The sequence below is a fragment of the Ochotona curzoniae genome, unplaced genomic scaffold (genome assembly GCF_017591425.1).
Source record: "Ochotona curzoniae isolate NIBS_2020 unplaced genomic scaffold, NIBS_Ocur_1.0 scaffold_2587, whole genome shotgun sequence".
Lineage (NCBI taxonomy): Eukaryota > Metazoa > Chordata > Mammalia > Lagomorpha > Ochotonidae > Ochotona > Ochotona curzoniae.
Window position 1 is genome coordinate 16,472,785 of NW_024467096.1, and position 8,308 is coordinate 16,481,092.

Below are 8,308 nucleotides of genomic sequence, written 5' to 3' on the forward strand. Positions count from 1 at the left end.
TGTGGAATGAATTTATTGCAGCATTGTGTGGCAAGTTGAAAACATACTGAATGCCCAGCGAGAGCAAAATAAATACTTAAATCTACAGGATGAAAATTAGGGGCCAGCAGTGTGGCATAGAAAATCAGTCCTTTGCCTGCGACACCAGTATCCACTTTGGATACTGATTTGAGTCCTAGCTGCTCCGCTTACAATCCACCTGCCTACTACTGGTCTGGGCAAGCAGGAGAGGATGGCCCAGATCTTTAGGTCCCTGCACCCACATGGGAGACCTGAAAGAAGCACCTGGATTCTGGCTTGGAACTGACCCAGCTCCAACCATTGTAGCCATTTGACTAGTAAGCCAAAAGAAGGAAGATCTCTCATTTCTCTCTGTCTCTGCTTCTCTCTCTAACTCCGCCTTTCATACAAAAACAACAAACAAACAAACCAAAACCAAAAAAAAAAAAAAAAAACACATCTTTTAAAAAAAAAATTATGGGGCAGCTGAAAACTGCTTGTCCCGTCCCTGTGCCTGGGAGTCAGAAGAAGCAGAGCCAGTCTACGGCCATGCCACCCTGACGCGCCCGATCTCATCTGATCTCAGAAGCTAAGCAGGGTCGGGCCTGGTTAGTACTTGGATGGGAGAAGAGGCAGAGCCTCTCTGGTTGTCTAAGACTAGCAAGATGAAAGCAGCAGTGCAGGCTCCAGTGGGGCCTTTAGGAATTCAACCCCTTAACTCACTGCAACAAAGCCTGTCCTATGGGGGCAGGAATCTTAACTCAGAGCCCAACCCCAGGTGTTTTGTCTTTGTAAGTTTAAGAACCAGCAGAATTCATTTTTTCTTTTCTTTGTAAGATGTATTAACTTTATTTGAAAGGCAGAGTTAAAACAGAGTGAAAAGACAAGGATCCTCCATCCACTGGTTCACTCCCCAAATGACCACAACAGGCAGAGCTGGGTTGGTCCAAAGCTGGGAACTAGGGACTTCTTCCAGGTCTTCTCTCCTATGTAGATACAGATTTCCAAGCACTTGGTTCCATCCTTTGTGGCTTTCTCAGGCCGTTAGCAGAGAGCTGGATTGGAAGTGGAGAAGCAGGACTCTGTTACCCATATAGGATGTTGGCACCAGACATGAAGATTTACCTACCATGGTAGGCATGGTACTGGCTCCCCGAGTCCATATCTGCGAAGATTTCTGTGTGATTCTAATGTGAGCACAGTGTGAGAACCCCACCCCACTCCCAACACGCAAAGCTTAACTCCAAAGTTTAAATTCCAACAAAAATTGGAGAAGGGAACAGAAAAAAAAAAATATATATATATATATATATTATTTCAAGAAATTTTTACTGTCTGGGAAAATGATGCCTTGAAGTTTTTAGGAAATTGTTCCAAATGTGGGGGGGAAATTAATATGTGCTTAGAAAAGATAAACACACCAAAATAGTTACAGGGTTTGCATGTGAGTGATACATTATGGATGATTTGTGGGGAAATATGACTCAGAGAAGTAATTTACACAAGTTCTCCTAGCTAAGCAACTGCCAGAGTAAGGATTCAAACCCAAGTCTACTGTAAAACCTGTTCTCTAACATAACATCTGCTGAAGTAGTACTTAAAAAAAAACAGAAATGCAAATATGGAATCTTAAGTGTGGTAGATTGTCTTTCTTTTTTCTTTTTCTTTTTTTAGATGAGTTTACTTAAAAGCTACAGAGAGAAAGAGGGAGAGACAGAGAGATTCTGTCTGCTGTTCATTCCCCATAAGGCCAGACTGATGCCAGAAACCAGGGCTTTCCTCCTGGTCTTCCACATGGATGCAGGGGCCCAAGCACGTGGGCCATCTGCTGCTGCTTTCCCGGGTGGATCAGCAGGGAGCTGGATGGGAAGTGCAGTAGCTGGGACAAGAACCAGCTTCCATTGTGCCATACCGCCAGCTCCAGATGGACTATTATTTTAAAAAAAAAAAAAGATTTATATATTTTATTGGAAAGGCAGATTTACAGAGAGGAGGAGAGACACAGAGGAAGATCTTCCCTCCAATGATTCATTCCCCAAGCAGCTGCAACGGCCAGTGCTGCGCTGATCCTAAGTCAGGATCCAGGAAATTCTTTTGGATCCAGGAAATTCTTTCTGGGTTTTCCACATTGGGTACAGGGTCCCAAGGCTTTGGGCTGTCCTCAACTGCTTTGCCAGGCCACAAGCAGGGAGATGGATGGAAGTGGAGCTGCCGGGATTAGAACCGGTGCCCATATGGGATCCTGGTGCGTTCAAGGCGAGGACCTTAACCATTACACTATTGTGCTGGGCCCCAGATGGACTATTTTAATGTACATTTTTGTCAGCAAGGATCAAATAGAATGGTTAGCATTTCTGTTTCCTTGAACTTTTCAAACATTTTTGATTCATGTGTAAGAGTGATACATATTTCTGGAGTATAATGTGACATTTTAAATTGGTTGTTTATTTTTTATTTCTCTGAAAGACAGTGTGAGAGAGACAGACGTTAGTTCACTCCTCAGATAGCCATACAGTTGGGACTGGGTTCTGACTCAGAGCCCAGAACCTGATCTAGGTCTCCCAGGTGAGGAAGGAACTCATTATCTGAGGTGGCACCTGCTGTTTCTCAGGGAGTACATTAGCAGGAAGCTTGAACTGGAAGCAGGGCCAGATCAAGCAAGGCACTTGCAGATCCGATGAGGACATCCCAAATGGCATCTTAACCAACAGTCCAAATGCTTGTCCCCAGTGTGAAATTTTAGCTTGAGTGATTCTTACCAAATCTTCACTTTCCTCTAAGAGTGTTTTACACTTCCACCCTTGTCACTACTTCATAGTAGAAACATTTCTGTCAAAACAATGAAGCAAGAAATAAACAATAAGCCTAATGGAAATTCCTCAAATATTCATTAATATTCTTTTTAATATTTATTTTATTTTTATTGGAAAGTCATATATACACAGGAGACAGGAAAATATTTCATCGGATGATTCACTCCCTAAGTGGTTGCAATGGCCAGAACTGAGCCAATCTAAAGCCAGGAGCCTCTTCCTGGTCTCCCATGCTGGTGTAGGGTCCCAAGGCTTTGGGCTATCCTCGACCGTTTTGCCAGGCCACAAGTAGGGAGCTAGATGGGAAGCGGGGCCATGGGATATGAACCAGCGCCCATAGGGGATCCCGGGAATGCAAGGCAAGGATTTTTTAGCTGCTAGGCAACTGCACCGGGCCCAAATATTCATTAATATTCTTAAGAAATATCTTTGATTAAATGTATCTGGAGATCATGTCAATGGATATTTCATACCCCTTTTCATAAATCCATACCCTGAAAATATATGCTAAGCATGTGATTCAAACTCAAAGCTGATTCACCCCCAGCACATACAGTCCTTGCACAGATTATAATAAATTCGACAAAATTCAAAGATACAAAACCTGAAGGCATTAGAATGTAAACAAAAGGAGGCAGATATTGGGGAGGAATCAACAATCAGAAGAAAAAGGACATCATAAGACTGGTAATCCATTTATAGAGCTTTCTGCCTGAAAGTAGGCCACAGCCCGCACTAGATGTCATAGCTATAACAGAACACTGGCTGTGTTGCTGCCTAAAACTCCACACGACAGGATGCAGGGAAATGGCCAGTGCTGAAGAAGGGAAGGTACAATTCTAGGAAGGAGAGGCCCAAGAGATGGCTCTGAATTCTGTTTATAAATTCTGGCTGATTCCTGAGCCCAACAGCATGAGACAGACTTGAGCAAAGAACGTAAGGTTCAACTGGCTGTTCCACCACATGCAAGTGCCATCATCCCATATGGGTGCCATTCTGTGTCCTGGCTGCCCCACTTCCCATCCAGCTCCCTGCTTGTGGCTCAGGAAGGCAGTAAAGGTGACTCAAAACCTTAGGACTTTGCACCCATGTAGGGGACCCAGAAGAGGCTCTTGGCTCCTGGTTTTGGATCAGCTCGGCAACTATTGTTGCAGCCATTTGGGAAATGAATCAGCAAGTGGAAAATCTTTTCTCTGTCTTTCCTTCTCTTTGTAAATCTGCCTTTCCAATAAAATAAATCATAAAAAAAGAATTAAAACAACATATGAATTGTTATCAAGGAGAGTTGTCCAAACTCAATCACATTTACCACCTGTTTGGAAAAATTATCTACATATTTTAGAGAATATAGCAGGACCCCCCCTCATTTCTATAGCAAAGCTTTTATAAGAACTGGATACAGTTTGAAAATATCACCCATTTTTAAGCAAAAAAATTCAAAATGTTACAACAAGTAAATATTTGGAAGCTATTATAATTATATTGAAAGTAATAATGGAGGATATATTCACAATGAATGTAAATATATAAAATATTAACTATTATGAAACAGTGAGAATGAACCAGATAGGAATTCTGAAGCTGAAACATAATCTTAAATGCAAAATTCACTGAAGCCAGGTGTCAGGAGCTGCTTCTGGGTCTCCCACATGAGTGCAGGGGCCCAAGTCTTTGGGCCATGTTTGGCTGCTTTCCCAGGCCAGAAGTAAGCAGCTGGATCATAAGTAGAGCAACAGGGACTTGAACTAGCATCCAGAAGCTTAACTTAGCTACAGGACTGTCTGAAGTTGGTGTTTTTTTTATAGCAGCCTGTAAGTGACAAAGTAATGACCAAATGTACTCAAAATCATACAAAGAATAATGGGGATAATGTTTTTTAAGAAAAATAAGGGCCCAGCTCAATGTCTCAATTGCTAAATCCTCAGCTTGCAAGTACCAGAATCCAATATGGATGCAAATTCCTATTCCAGCCACTCCACTTCACATCCAAATCCCTGTAGAGGATGACCTAAAGCCTTGGGACCCAACATCCATGTGGGAGACCTGGAAGAAGCTCCTGGCTCCTGGCTTTGGATCAGCCCCAGCTTTGGCCATTGCAACCATTTAGAGAGTGAACCAGTGGATGGAGGACCTTTGTCTCTCCTTCCCTCTGTAAATCTGATCTTCCTTTCCAATAAAAATAAATCTAAAATATATAAATAATACATCGGTGTGATAGCTCAATTGGATAATCCTCTACCTTCAAGTGCCAGAGTCCCATATGGGTGCTGGTTCACATTATGGATGTTCCACTTCCCATCCAGCTCCCTGCTTGGGTCTGGGAATGCATTGGAGGATGACCCAAAGCCTTGGGCCTCTGTACCCATGTGGGAGACCTGGAGGAAGCTCATGGTTCCTCGCCTTGGATTGTCTCAGCTCTGGCTGTGAGAGATTCTCTGGAGGAGTCAACTAGCAGATAGAAGATCTTTCTGCCTTTTTTCCTCTATAAATCTGCCTTTCCAATAAACATGGATGAATCTTTTTAAAAAAATAAATAAATAAATAATAAACAGCTTTGGGAACTTGCAAGGCATTAAGAAAAATCCAATGTAAGTGTTGTCAAAGGAAAGAAAGAATGAAGCAAAGAACATTTCAGTAAACAATAACAAATTTTCCTAAATTTATTAAAAGGTGCATAGTTATAGATTTTAAAAATCAGTGAAATCCAAGGAGGTTACAATCAAACTATATTTGAAACACTTTAGTTAACCTGCAGAAAAAGTTAAAGGGGAATTAATGAGTTTGAGAAGCTAGGGAAAGATGCCCTGGACCCTGGACCCTGCCACCCACATGGGAGACTCAGGTGAAGCTCCTGGCTCCTGGCTTTTATTTGGTCAAGTCAGAACCACTGCAGTTATCTGGGGAGTGAACCAGAGGATGGATGATCTCTCTGTCTTGCCCTCTCTCTTAGTAACTCTGCCTTTCAAATCACTATATACACCTTAAAAATAAAAGCTAAAGAGGAAATCATGAAATCACTATGTATGGAACGATGATTGGTGTAATTGAAGACTTCTAATAGAAACTTATGGAACCAGGATGGTGTCACAGTGGAGTAAATTAATGCCTGTGCCACCAACGTCACATGTAAGCACTGGCCCAAGTCCCAAATACTCTGCTTCTGATCCAGCTCCTGCTTCTGTTCCTAGGAAAGCAATGGAAGGCCCAAGTGTTTGGGCCCCTTCCCCAACTTGGTAGATCTGGAAGGGCTTCCCAGCTCCTGGCTTTGATCTGGTCCACCCATAGCAGTCTACACTGATTTAGAGAGTAAACCAGTGGTTGCCTGATCTCTCTCTCTCTCTCTCTGTCTCTCTCTCTCTCTCTATTTATCTATCTATCTCTATCTATCTCTATCTCTCTAACTTCCTCCATCCCTCTTGTCTCTCTATAAGTCTTTCAAATAAAATAATTTTTAAAAATTAACTAATGGAACAGTAAAACAATTTTTAAATGCTAAAAATGAACCCAGAATTACTTATTCCGCGAGTATATCCTTTAATTCTAAAAGTTAAAAAAAAACATAAAATGGCATTTATTTTCATTTTAAAAACCCACTAAAATAGTTTGCTTTTAGTACCTCACTATTGAAAGAAAGGAAGTACTGAAAGAAAATTTTTATACTGAAAGGAACTGATAGAAACACATTTTCAAGAAGGAGTAAAAAAATATAAATGCATAGGTATAAAAGACTTTCTCTTAATTTCTTTGCAACACATAGAACAGTTTAAAGCAAAGAAGACAACATTTCCTTGTGGGATTTAAAGTTCAATGTATGCAGGGTCTCTAAGAAGTTGTGGGAGAACTATACATGGATTTCAAAAAAATATTTTTGTGCCAAAATTACTTTAAGAACTTATTTAAGAGGCAGATATATAAAATATCTGTGTGTGTGTGTGTGTGTGTGTGTGTGTGTGTGTGTGTGTGTGTGTGTGTGTGTGTGTGTGTGTGTGTGTGTGTGTGTGTGTGTGTGTGTGTGTGTTAGTGTTATATTGAAAGAGAGAGAGAATTTTATCTGCTTCATTCCCCAAATAGCTGCAATGGCCAGGCCGGCTCTTGGAGCTAGGAGCTTCATCCATGTCTCCAACAGGGGTAACAGGCCCTCAGGCACTTGGTGCATCTTCTGCTGTCTTCCCAGGGGCATTAACAGGATCTTGATCAAAGCAGAGTACCTGGGGTTGGCAGTGACGTAGGTGGGTGGCTTCGCTCAGTGTTCCAGAGTGCTGGCCCCAGGTTGTGAACTGCTTAATCAGTATAAACACCTGCTTCTGAACTTTCTGAACTTTCATTACATTTTACACAGCCCTTTTCCTTTTATAGAAGTAAGACATGTGACGTGCATTTCATAAAAAATGATAGGAGTGAGTAGGCTAGAGTGGTTTCCAGGTTCTACTTTTGGATTGCTATGGTTCAGGTATGTCCCCTAAACGCTCAGTGCTGGAACCTTCGTTGCTTAATGCCACAGCTTTGGGAGATGGAGCTGAGAAGGTGTGATGTAAGTCATGGGGTGAAGAAAGGATCACCTCCCTTTCTTGTTAGCCTGAATTCTTGTTCTTTCAGGACTGAATTGGTTGCTGTGGAAGCAGGTTAGTACAAAGTAAGACCACTCCTTGCTTTGCTTTTCTTCTGCATGTGCCTGCTTGCCTTTCTACCTACTGTCATGTGATGAAGCAACATAAAAACAAAAGGATGCCAGCACCATATTCTTGGGTTTTCTGGCTTTCACAAACTCCTTTCGTTATATAAATTACCCAGATCCAGGCATTCCGTTGTAACAGAAAAGGCACTAAGAAAGTGATACAGCAGGAGCTATTGTGAAGTTAAGGGTGTGCATTGTAATCCTTAGAAGAAGTATTAAATACCTTAGAAAATATTAATGAAAAAAAGTTCATAGATAAATGAACATTTAAACAATGCAAAGGTTACAAAAGGAATAGAGAAACGTCAGACTGAAGGAATTAGTCTTCCCTCAGATCTCAGCACAGGTGGCCTTCCCTGCAGGAATCCTTCCTGGGACAGCATCCCTTTACTGCATACTCCAACTCTTCACTCACTTGGCTTCCCCAAGATTTCTGAGTCGGTGGCATGCTTGGTAAGCCACAGCCTGGCTCAGGGCTCACACAAAGTAAATGCTCAGCACAGACTTAAAGAGTGACCGAGTGGGGGACTAGAGAAGAAAGTCCCGATTGGTGTGCCTATGGCAGAGTTGCTTCACAGGGGACTGCTACACAAAGAACAGAAATATATTAAACCCTCCAGAACCAGCCAGAGAAGTGGGAGCAAGTGAGGGAAGCCTGTTAGAAGCCCAGAGGCAGTGCACACTGGCATTGAAGGGGGCCACGGTACACCAGCCTTTATGGTCAGCCACACCTTCACCAGTAGCAGGAGTTCTTTTTTTTTTTTTTTAATTCCTGAAGGTTGACCAGCAACTGATCATCTGGATATATACCATTCATTCT